This window comes from Haemaphysalis longicornis, unplaced genomic scaffold (genome assembly GCF_048455015.1).
Source record: "Haemaphysalis longicornis isolate Haplotype H1 unplaced genomic scaffold, Haemaphysalis longicornis Haplotype H1 scaffold_11, whole genome shotgun sequence".
Lineage (NCBI taxonomy): Eukaryota > Metazoa > Arthropoda > Arachnida > Ixodida > Ixodidae > Haemaphysalis > Haemaphysalis longicornis.
In genome coordinates, this window is record NW_027526214.1 from 92114531 (window position 1) to 92128027 (window position 13497).

Here is a 13497-nt window from a genome sequence, read left to right on the forward strand (position 1 = left end):
TTCACTGCGCCCTAAATTAAAAAATTACAAATGAACAAAACTAAATGCTACACTTTCATCACGTACCCATTGTTTTGGGAGGCTGCGTCGGTAGGCAGATTGCAATTGCAAGACAGAAGTGCCTGACGTAATACAGAAATCACCCGAAATTAGCCTACAATTTTCCAATGCTTCATTTGTGAGCTTTGATACGAGGAATATTTTTAGAAGTTCTGCGAAAAATATAATTATAAGTTATTTTACCAGGAAAAAAGTTGTTTTACTAAACAAAACATATTTTGTATTTATCTCCAATTTATTATTTGTTACCAGTCTATACAATGCCTGTTAAATTGTATTTTAGCACCGTTCCACTATCGCTTCTTGAATCGACGGCATCTGATCAGGCTTATCCGATTATTCTCATGGTATTTCAAATCCTTAAAGTCTTCTAGTCGAAAAAAGTCTGCTCTACAAACCTTCAAAAGCTATACGAAGCCGAATATAGCGGCGAATAACCACATAGAAGCGTACTTTGCTGCATTTGGAAATAACGATGTCTGCTCGTTAAAAGAACAGTTTAAAGCCAGCGATAAATTCATCCGAAATAAACGAAAGACGAATAATAAGCATATGCCTCGGATAACACGCGAAATATAACGCTTAAAAAAAACTCAAAGGCTAAGGAAGAATCATGCGTATTCTGGTGTTATGAGTGACGTCGAGGCTAGCCTAGCCCTCGCGGTTTGTAACTCGATATTTTAAAGTAGTTTCCTGAATTTATTATGACTGAACCAAAAAATTTTGAAATTTTGCGGCGAAAAAACAAAACCTTTCACAGAGATCAAAATTAACGGTCCAATTATTAGAGACCAGAAAATTATAGCCGACAATTTCAAGTTGTACTTTAAAGGCGTTTTTATTGTACCGGTTTTTTTTTGACCACGTTAACGAAGTTTTTGATTTACGTGACACCGTTTTTATAATCTATCCTTAAGTGTTGTCTATGCTGTTCAAACGGAAAGCCAAAACGGCTAATGGTCCCGATTAGTATACGTAACGTGTTTCTCCATCGAAACCCTGAACGTAAGGCAAACGTTCTTGTGGCCATTTTTCGCTCCTCTCTGTCCTCATCCAAACCACCACTGAACTCGAAGGCTCCTCGCTTCACTCTCGAATTTAAGAAATCTGATCGTTCGTCACCTCAAAATTATCGTCACGTTTTATAACTTCGTGCTGCAAGCCTACCAAAGCAAACTCTTCAATTCTTAGGTGAACACTCAATCCTATCTGATAAAGAAAACGGCTTTAAAATGGGATATTCCGCAGTTACCCAAGTAGTTACTGTCATTTACACTTTTGCCGTTAGCTTTGGTAGCAGTGTTGAAATTGACGCAAAATTTGTAGGTTCTAGTCAGGGTTTAAAAAGTGGCCCTTATGATGAGATATATAAAACTTCAACGCATTCGCCTTCCGGCGTTTTGGTAAATTTGATCGCGGATTACTTAAACAAAGAAAAGAAAAGTGTTCTCAGTCGGCAGCATTTGTATCATACCGTCCACAAACAAAAGATGTCTACATTATATGCAGATTTGTAAATTAAATGTTTATTGTGTGCGCAGTCTTTTACTTGCCGTAGTGTTCTCAAACAGAATAAAACTTCTTCGAATTCGAACAGCCACCGCTATTACTAGACACGAAAAGTTAAGGTATCTTAATCGCAATGCCGAACAGGTATTCTAGCTTCCAAACCTGCGCATTTACAATAGAGCCGTTCTAAGTGCGTAAAACGGTTTTCATCTTGGGTAGGAAAATTAAGCGGAGCGCGTTTATTGTATTTCAGATAATATGCATCTCTGATCGTAAAAAAGGGTAAAGTTGTGTCAACAACACGGAATAATTTTATTTCCTTGTTTTTAAACTGGAAGTACGATTGTGGCTGGTGCATCCAGTGACGGCTTCCAGAAGAACAGGCTGATGCCCTTATGACTTGTGCAAGACGACTCTCTCTAGCTGAAAAGTAATGCTGAAATAGTCCTCAACAAATACAAAGTGTCGCTGTCCCTCATGTTTACGGACGAGGTGATTCGTAGTTTCTGGTGCATGTGTTCGGTTTTAAAGAAAATTGTACAGCGTAACGACGTTATAACACAAGTGTGTAGGAAAGTGCCGGATAATTTTAAGCCTGCAGCTGTACCATAAGTATACAACAAGAAACTTTTAGTTGAATTTTGGCCGTGCTTGTTATATATACAACCTTTAAACTTCCACTATTTGTACTGTGGAACGATGTCCTACAAAATAAATGACAACACATGCGGCCACTGAAATTATTTTACTTTCTCAACGTTTCTTTTTTTGACGCTGTCCGTTTGTTTACGGATTTCAACAACTGCTTAGTTTTTTCACCTCTTCAGTAACCATTTATTTTATCTGTGCCGTTTCTTTAGAAAACGTATAGTGAACAGTTGTAGTTTAATCCGTGCCACGATTAAACTTGCTTTTCAAGTATTTTTTTTTCGCACATACTTCACGTGTTTCAATTTGTGCATGGTTTCTTTCATATTTTGCTCTATACTGCAATTTTCTTACCAATTATTATTACATTAATAATATAATTTTCTAAGTTGGGCTGCACATTTATTTGCAGTTTTGAAAATCAGATCCTTTCGTTTTAAACAGCAGCTTTCGTTGCCTCACTGATGCCACCATAGGCAAAAACGCACTGCAGGAAAGCCAACTTTGTTTGACAATGATGATTATAATCGTGGATGAAGTGAAAAGTGGCTAAACCGCAGCGATCAAAGTCCACGCCTTAAAAGGATTGCGTTAAAACCGTTTGTGTCTTTATGCGAATGACCATTTGAATTTTTCAAAGTCGAATTCTGTTTAGGCTGACGGTTGAGTCGGTGAACGTGCGCAGAAAAACATCGCCGAGCAATAATGTTATCGTTCCCGGCGACACCACTCGACCTTGGAGAACACTCTGTCTGCGCCTGCCAATCAATGAGAACTTTCAGTGGCAAGTTCGGAAATCTATATGAGGTTCAAAAAGCTTGGTCTCCAACGAAGGGAGAGATGGGGCGACAAAATAGGAGTGTCATTACCGAAGGAGAGGAAGCGCGGCGCGAAATACAGTTGCAACGCTACTTGAAAACTGAGGCTTCGACTTTGGTCCAATACTGAATACCGCCCCGGTTAATTGGCGCGAAACGGCAGCGAGTTGCACAAGTTCCGGGGTTACGAGCTCACGTGCACTGTAGGTACATTAATGACCGAAGGTTCATTGCTCTTGACCTTATCTCGAAGCATAACCACGCAAAAAACTTGGCTGAATCTTCATAACTAGGGATATACTTAGCAGAACCAGGAATAAGCTATATGGTGTTGCATGCTTGCCGGTTTTCCCAGTATTCGCGACATTAGAGAGAAGCTGTCCCACTTTTTTGTTATCATTTTGCATTAGGCCGTTAGGTAACTTGAGTGTTGTTTCGCATGTGAACCCATTATATAGAATACGCTTTCACGAAGGCATTTAGGGACACATTACATAAATAAATAAGTAAATAAACATTGTGAGTCTTGAAGACAATCAATAACTTTGGGTTCTGGATGACGTTTTGTGTGTATCTCTTTGTGCGCTCATGTTTTGTATACGTTTTTAACTCTTTTCTTTTAAATGTCATCCGTTCAATGAATATCTGTAGCCGTCAGAAATAAAGATATTAAACACATCCAACGAGTAACACTGCCTTCGTTTCTAGCCTGTTTAGCAGGTCATATGGGTTGTGTACATATTAGGTAAACAAAAGATCCGTCACTTCCTATCTCTCACGTCCTATCTCGCGTGGTCCTAAATAGGCCGTGATTTTATTCGCTTCCTCATTGAGACGAGTTGCCTTGCACCCGCCTCCCTGCACGTCCCCCTTTGCAAGCGGCGCCTGCCTGCCACAGAGCAAAACCGGAGCTTGATCCTAAAATACACCGTCTTGCTCCCTCACCAGCCCCCGAGACACGTTCACGTTGAAAGGTTATGCGAAATAACGGGAGAATAAGTCATCGGACACACACCCGCACATGTACGCACACGAACGCACGCACACAAGCACGAACAAGCGCACACACAAATGCACATGCGCGCACACACACATACACACACAAACACACGCGCACACACACACTAATGCACTTGAACATGCGCACGTGCGCACACACATACGAACTCGCTCGCACGTGCGCACGCACGCACGCAGACGAAATCACGTCAACAGGCACACGCGCGCACGCACTCCTTCACTCACTCACTCAAAAATTACGCTATCCGACTTCCGAGAACACGTACTATTGGTCCAACCCCACAGGTGTTACGGTACCCCTCCGCTAGTGTGCACGCCATCGGTACGCGGACGACGATCTACAAAGGGGGCACAAAATGTGAGGAACACTAGACTACACAGTCCTTTTCAGCGAATCAGCGCAGCAAGCATGACAGTGTTTGGGCTGACCACAACACTAAATACAAAAATGAAGCTGCACAAACAATTTCGCCTTCATAACTAGCTGCCTGGCGACCGTGAACGGAAAGAATCAAAAGAATCAAACTTGGGCAGGCAAATTCACAAGCGTAATGTCAAATGACGGTCGATGACAACAAAGCAGCGTGAACAACTATTATCTTACCTTTCGCATTCTGAAGCTATGGAATATATATTTCACAAAATGCACGCAGCAGTAACGATTCGAACTCTCGCGTTTTTGTAAGGCGGATGAGGAGTAAGACGTAAAGTACTAATATTGGGAATCTGCACGAAAGGATACACAAACTTCAGAGGGCTACCGGGAAATTAACGAAGGGGTGCAGTCGGCGAGAAATCATCATGACAGGTGATGCCAAGGCGAGCTTACTTCGTTTGCTTGCGAAAGGTACGCACATCGGCGTATATGAGTCATAGCAACATTTACGCAGCATGACGAAACGTAAACGTTTTGTTGAAGTTTGAAATAAAATAACAGCGGTGAAGTTTTCAGGTGTGTCAAACACCCGAACAGCAGCAAATGACATGCCTGAAGGCCCGCACTGTAACTGCTGTAGAAGGATCCATGACGCCAAGTCCGCGTGGAAGCGATCATCATAATAGAGCGCCGTCGTAACTAGTAATATCAAGCACTGATACGTTTAATACGCCAAGGCCTTGAAAATTACCTACTGCTTCCACAACTGCTTTCGCACTCGCGAGTGCTGAGCGGGGCTCGCCGCGAGTGGAACTCGCACTCACGAGTGGCGAGTGGGGCTCACCGCAATGGGCTTTCGCACTCAAGAGTGGCGAGTGCGGCTCACAGCAAGTGGCTTTCGCACTCGCAAGTGGTGAGTGGGGCTCGCACTTACGAGTAGTGAGTGTGGTTTACTGCGGATGGCGCTCGCACTCGCGAGTGCTGAGCGTGGCTCGCCGCGATTGGAACTTGGCACTCGCGAGTGGTGAACGGGTCTCACCGTGAGTGGCACTCGCCCTAAACCTCACTCGCACTCACCTGGCCAAAACGACGGTGTGGCTGACAAACCACTCACTCGTGAGTGGTGAGGGGGGTAGTGGGTGTACTCATTACTAATTTTGCCGCCCTATGTTTAGAGCACCTCCCATAGCGAAAGGTCTTTCATTTTCTTATTACTTTGCGTATTTTGCAAAGTAGAAGTCTCAAATTGTAGCGTGATTTGTAACAACTGCTGACATGACCGACAGTATCGTGTACAGCATCAGTGGTGCTTCTTACGCTATTTTAGCGAGGTGACTTTTTCGGGGGTTGATAAACACTGGGTAATACTCAGCTTTGTGCACTAGAAACTTGTATTCTTTGATACAAGTTAAGTTTTATGGTCGCTATTTTCTTAAATGCACGGATTTTCTGAGCAGTACTTTTTTTCCACTGAGAGATGCTCATTGGCGTAAATGCGTGTTTTCGGCAAACCCAAAGTGAAAGCCATGAGCCGTTACTTCCTGGTAGCTTCGAGCATCGTACTGCACGAGATGAACCAAAGAATAATATTCGGCCTCATTTGAGGACGCGCTGGGAACGAAATCAACCTGTAATTTGTCGAGCTCGGTGTTCAGCTTGGTGCCAAGCTTCTGAGTTGTGTCCTCCAATTTCTGTTTCGGATTAAATGGTATTCTTTACAATCCTATGGTATTTTTCTTCTATACTGCTTCAGCTAAACCATGTCTTGTTTTGCAGCCACCAGAGCTCTCCTGATGTCTTGGTTTCCCTTTTTCAGGGATTCATAGTTCTTCCGAAGACTATGCAAATAATTGGAGACTCTTTTCAAAGTTCTCGTGAATGCGGCGAATGTTTTAGGTAGAACCTCAATCGATGCCTTCACTTCCTGAACAGCGTTATCAGGGTTTACAAATTTGGCAGACGGATGTTGCAGCACTTTAGCAAGTTATTTTACTGCACAAACGGCTTTATCACCCAAAGCGACACCCTATAGCAGCGAGCGACTCAAAATATTATAACGAAAATGGTATAAATGCACCTGAAACATTCCCATCAGGCACTTATTGACTGGGTGTGTCCAAGCGTGCCTGAAGCGGTCGCTGCTATGACGAGCTATCCCCCTGGCTGTCCTTTCATATCCGGTTTGGTATACTGCACTAGCGGCAGGCTTCCACTCCATCCAGGGGAAGGGCTAGGCTGGCAGGTACTGCCAAAAGCTGCAAGCGACGAATACTTTTAATGGCGGATTCTTACTGTTGTCTGCAATTGGTGACAAAAGAACGCCTAGCTTTGGGTTCTGCTAAGCCACTTCAACAATTTCAGAAAAAAAGCAAGGTGTAGAGCTCCTGCTACCGAAGGAATTAGATATATTAGTCGATATTCAGGGAGAAATGTACGAGGTACTTCCAAGCACTAAGTAGGTTTGAAAATACTTGTGAATATTTCGCTAACTACAGGGACTGTCAGGCAATACACTTAAACAAAACTTACCAAAATGCCAAACTGCAAATGCATAGAAACATCAAAAGGAGCCAGCTTGACATTTCTCAATCGCAAGTTCCTAATCAACACGCTTGTTTCATCAGTGACTGTTGGCTTATCCGCAAATTTGATGATGCAGGAGTGATAAAGCAATGTTTCCGTACTTATTCACGTTTATTTCGCAAAAAAAGTTATAGCAACTTCCGACGAACGTTTTGTGTGTACTAACTGATAAAATGAAAGTGACCGTGCGTTTTTATTTATTTTTATTTCAATTACGCCCCTAGGCCTCAGGTAACGACGCTCTTGCAGAAACTGTATTGCTTTTGTCGAAAGCGCTAGTATATAAAACGAGAACAATGAAATTATATAAACAAAATGCCCCCGTATAGAAGAAACAAGTGTTGCGTTTAGGCAAAGGAAGCTAAATCATGGGCATACTGACAGTGCATTCTTTTTAGCAGTTACATTCACAAAACGTTTCGTTAATATAAAAAGAGTGTGCGGACACCGCCAGTGTACTGCACGTATTTATTTCTAAAAAAATGAATTTTGGTTACTTAGAGGAGTTTACTTGGGTAATGTTAGCTTTGTGTATAAAAAAAGTGACAAATTAGGCCGCAGGGTAGATGAAAATGTCGAGCTGTTTATTTTTTTACGAGGACGTGAGGTCGAATGTCTAACTTGCGGAGAGAAAAGTAGGCTTTCTAACGTCTGCACTCACATATTATATCGGTAAACAAACACTCTACAGATGGCATACAGGGTGTCCCAGCTATCATGCACCAAGATTTAAAAAAAGAGTAATGGCGTAACTCGAAGAAAACCTAGTGGATAATGTTTGCAGTACTGTGGAGAAGCGGGCAGTATTTTTTTCGTTAATGAGACCTAATTAATTAATTATAATTAATTATCCAATTTGAAAAGTACTGTCCTAATCATTAAAGTGTCAATGAGGCACTTGTGGGTACCCACGAGGGGCATCTATCTGCGGTATTTTCAGCGACGAACTAATTGCGTACACATTTATTCTGACTGATAAAGAAAACCCGCGAAATATGCAAAATACCAAGTGACGGCGCCTCCGCGCGCATCGTGAAGCAGTGCCCTCAAACAGGCTGCCTCTGAGTTACCCAGAATGAAATAAACAAAAGAAAGAAAGAAGAAATCGCGACCGAGTTTGCGCCTTATCTGCACACGCACCCCGCGAATCTTGCTGTCGCTGCTCCTTCCACGCATGCCATTATCAAGGTGATGCGCTGTCTCTTATGGCGGGTAACACGCGGAGCAGTTGCTTTCAATCAGCTAATTTGGGGACGCTGCTTTGCAATGCGCGCGGAAGCGCCTTCACGTGGTATTTTTCATATTTCGCGGGTTTTCTTTATCAGTGAGAATAAATGAGTACGCAATTAGTTCGTCGCTGAAAACACCGCACTTAGGTGCCCCTCGTGTGTACGTACAAGTGCCTCATTGACACTTCAGTGATTAGGGCAGTAATTCTCGAGTTAGATAATTAATTACAAATAATTAGTTGAGTCTTATTAACGAAAAAATTACTGTCCGCTTCTCCACAGCACTGCAAACATTATGCACTAGGTTTTCTTCGAGTCACGCCATTGGTCTTTTTTTAAATCTTGGTGCATGATAGCTGGGACACCCTGTATATGAACATATCAACTATTAAAATGTTGTAGTCCCAATAAAATTGATAACCACCAAAATTGGGGTGCTCTTGTGGTGGTGAAGAAGTTGAAACATTTGAGGACGTCCATGAGATTGCTGATAACGCCGTCAAAGAACCACAGACGTGGTGACATTCCGGAACCTACAACTGCTTGTATGATGCCGGCCGAGCGGGTACCATCGCCGCGGGTACCAACAGTCCAGGACACGAATAGAGATGTGGTTCGGCTTTAACGTCTTCCAAGCGTTCTAGTCAAGCCTAAAGATCGCCGAACGCTTTTCTTGCTGCCTCCTACTTGCCCCGGTGTCCCGCTGCCTCTCCTCTTGCGTTTTATTGTCCAGCTTTCGTCACCATATGCTTCTGCTTTGATATCGGCATTCATTATTGTTCTTCCCAACTTACACCTGCTTTGCATTCTGAAAGGGTCCTCACACGCGTACATTCATGGTATTTATGAGAAAACGTTCCGCAGAAGATTTTTTGTTCACAGTACCCTGCAGCGCCAAGGCATTATAGCAGTGGAGTAGGTTACAATGTACAACTGGCAATAAAGTCACAAGCACAAGAACTTCATTAAAACGGGCTCAAGAACTCAAACCCTTCCCGTTCCACCGAGGTATAACGGGTAAATTAAAATAAAAATGGATGTATAGATTTAAAATAAAAAACGTAAAAAGGTAATTATACAAGATAATTACACAGAAAATGACTTACTGAAGAACAATGGTAAATACAAACGATTTAAAGGCAATTATCGCGTTATTTGCCGCTGACTTTGTTTCTGCGTGCGAGTGAAATTGTGACAAAATATTTGAGGGGTTAGTATTGTTGAATATTAGCGTTAACTAGTATTGTCATTTCTTCTAAAATTTTTAATGTTTTTGTATGTTTTATTAGCTCCGGTTTCCTTCTTACGAGATAATTTCTATGAATATTAAGAAGTTGTTCTCAGTGTTTGTTTGTTATTGGGCAGTCCTGTAAATAGTGATCAAAACTGTCTGCTGATAGGTTACATTTACATAAGTTATTATTTGCGATGGCGAACCTATGAAAATAAAACGGAAATCTACCGTGTCCAGTGACAAACTGTGACGTGTAATAACTGGTGGGAAAGTGGTCCGGAATTTTGTAAATATTCTTTATCCATTGGAATGTGTAGCTTTCATTTCCTTCTTGTTTCCACTCAATATTCCAATGTTTTCTTTGGTTAATATTGCGCTGTTGTTGATGAATTGTTGTGAAATAGGCCAGTCAATTTTTTTGCCATATTTTGCGGCTTTTTTAGCCATTTTGTCCGCTATTTCGTTACCGACATTGCCACTGTGACGTTTAATGTAAGTTAACGTTATTTTGACCTGTTTTGCCATTTTGCTTAGCATTTCTTTATTTTAAATATATTTGAGTTCCGAATATTTGGATTGCTAATTGCTTTTAGGGTAGATAGGCTATCGGTATACAACTGTACGTTACCTTTGAAGCTAGTTTGGAGGTATTCAAGGGCCTTTAAAATTGCGATTCCTTCTGCCTCAAGGTATTGCTGTACTCCGGAAGTTTTTATTGTTTGGTTTCTACTATTTTGCCGGATTTGTCTAGAATTATAAAAGCTGCTCCTATGTCGGTTCTATCTTGCGAGCCGTCTGTAACTACTACAAAATCTGTCTGAAAAATAGGTTGAGTAAGATAAATAAAAGATATCTTATCTGCTGGATGCAGCTGCCATGTATCTACTTTGTTACTTCTTTGGTCTCCCGTAAAAGCGGGGTTATTCCAGATGAACATTTTTCCGGCGAAAAGTATGTTAAATGTTTCGATTTCTTTTTCGATCGTCAGAGGAACTGGTGGGACATTAGCTATGATGTTTAAGGCCGGATTGGATACTGTTTTAAATGCTTTGGTAACTTTAAGGAGGGTTATTCTTTGAATACTTCTTAGTTTTTTTCTTAGAACGTGTTTTTTATACCAAAATGGGGCGGCATAAACTGTGATTATTTCTGTAGCTCTGATATAAATTTTTTGTAGTTGTTTGCTGGAAAGCCCCCAGTTGCATACTGTAAATTTTCCTAGGCTGTTTTTATTTGGTTTACTGTTTCCTTTACATAGTTAATATGAGGAGTAAAACTGAGCTTGTTGTCTATATAGACGCCTAATGTTTTAATTTCTTTACAGAATTTAAGATTTTTGTTTCCTAGTATAATAATGGGAGGCCTTTTAATGTACTTGTCCCCAATTACAGTGAAGTTTGATTTTGTTGTGTTAAATGTAAGTTGTTTGTCTATTCCCCAGTTTTCTACTATTTTGAGAGCTTCGGTTGCCTTTTGTTTGATATAATTTCTTGAATTGCCTCTTATTACTAAGGTTATGTCGTCGCTAGGAAATTTGCTGTTTAGGAGATCTAAAATTGCTATGTTCCAGAATAGTGGACTTAAAGGTGACCCCTGGGGAGAGCCTGACCTAAGATAGAGTTGAATTCTTGATTTCTCCACGTTACAGATAATTTTTCTATTTTAAAAAAAATGATGAGTCGAAATGATCACATTTTTCGGCCACCCTGACTTTTTTTAGAAAGTTTACAATGACAGATGATCTGATACAGCTAAATGCGTTCTTTATGTCTAAAGAAATGACAACACATACCGCTTTATCTATTCTTGCTAGATCAATTTTCTTTTTTAACTCGTTTAGGCGATAGTTGCAGACGTGTTATGGGTAAATCAGAACTGTTTTGTACTGTGGAGTTTTTTCTTGGTTAAGAAGTAATATATTCTGTCTTTAAATATGTTTTCAAGTATTTTTTCTGGTATAGAGTTGACCGCTATGGGTCTATATTTGTTGGCTCCTTGGTTATCTTCTGATTTTGGTATTAGGACTACATTTGATTCCTTCAACCGTGGTGGAATCTATCCTGTTTTGATACATGGATTGTAAAGTTCAATAAAGACTAATTTTTGGTAATTATATAAACATTGTACAAACGTGGCTCGTAGGCCATCTGGTCCAGGAGCTAAATTTCTGCGTAATTCATAAATGACAGTGTTAATTTTATTTTCAGAATTAACAGCTTCATCGCTATCGCTTTCAAGAAGAATTTCTTCTTCGTCACAAACCTTGTCGACATCGTATAACTCTCTTAATATATGCTCAACTGTTTCTTCGGTCAATTTTGTTTTTCCTCAACTTTCGTTTTCTAAACATGAAATGATGATTGGTTTGTTTACTGTTCCTCCGTCTAATATATACGGTAATGTGAATAAATTTTTATGAACATGTGAACAAAGCTGTTCCCAAATTTTTCTTCTTGCTGTGGCTAATTTATCATTGTAAGCTTTCTGTTAATTACAGTACTCGCGCTTAAATTGTTCCCTGATTTCTCCACGCGATTTTTGATACCTCCTTCTTAGTGCTCTTACTCGCTTTATCTCGATCTCAAGTTCAACTGTCAACCACGGTTTTGGTTGTGTGTGGGATGGTTTAACTTTTTTGCTATGTTTACTTACTAATGTTTTTATTTTATCATACAATGTGTTCACAGCATTTTTGATTTCTTCTGTTGTTTTATCCCGTTTCTAGCGGTTTCGAACCAAGTGTCATTTTTAAAATCTTCTAGGACATGTTTCTCACCTTTCAGGGTGAGACGATACTTGGGTTTGTTAAAGATATCGTGTAAAAGTAAACTAATAAATTTATGCTCGCTGCTGTTGTATTATTCGAGCACTTCCCAGTGAATAATCTCTGGTAATAACGCTTGCCCTAAAATGGTTACGTCAATTCAACTCCTACCTATACTGTTTTCTAATGTCGGAGGTGAGTTAGAGCTATTTATAACTTAAAGGTCGTGCCTAAGGGAAAGTTCAAATAAATCGTAACCCCTTCTATCGGTTATATCTCCTGCCTATACTCTGTGTTTAGCATAGAAGTCACACCTTAGTACTACATTGTCTGTAGAAAAATCTTGAAAGAAGAGTTCTAATCGGTTATGTGTTTTCGAAATCGTATCTGGGAGGGGCGTAGCAATTAATTATAATGAATTCCTTTTCGTCTCAGTTTACCTTCGGCGCAATTATTTTTTGGTCGATTATGAGGGGGAATATTTTTACATCTGGAGAAGGATTTACTAGAGCGACTTTCGGGTTATTTTTGTGTGCTATGACTTGATGTCGGATGGGAAAACCTATAACCTTTCCTTTAACATGATGAGGTTCCTGTATTGCTGAGATGTGATTATGATTTTCGTTATGGTAGCAACTTAACGCCTCGTTCCCTTTGGCACACTTTGCCAAATTAACTTGGATGATGTGTAGTGATGATCGTGGCTGCGAGATTTTTCGCTGGTTCGAGCACTTCTTCGCCATAGTGTTATGTATGTGTGTGTTGTGAGTGTTGTAGTGATGAGAGTGTGTGCGTTGAGCTATCCGAAGCAACTCACAATTTTAAAGCGTCTAACTCAGTCCACTTCACGCAACACTGAACTTAGCTAAATGTTCAATTACTTGCCGCTTGCGTTGTCGAAGCAGAGCTACACAGACGAGTCACAGTCACAAGAAAATCGCCTCTTGTTCTTGTCGCTGCCTCTGAATGTACGTCGGGCATGTGTTCTCTATCATTGAGTGCCTTATGTCGACCTTCTCAACCATTCCTTGGCTCTCTTCCGCACAGATGCAACAATAAGGTTCTACACTAGCGCAGTTCTGGTAGTAGTAGTTTCCCCCACATTTGGCGCATCGTAATCTCCCGTTGATGTCACAGTGTTTTTCGAAGTGGCCGTTGCTCGCACAAAGCTTGCATCTAGGGAGGAAAGCGTTCTTGAAGTACCTGCAGCTTGTCCATCCTATGTAGAGTCTCTCTTTCAAAACGATGCTCTGATA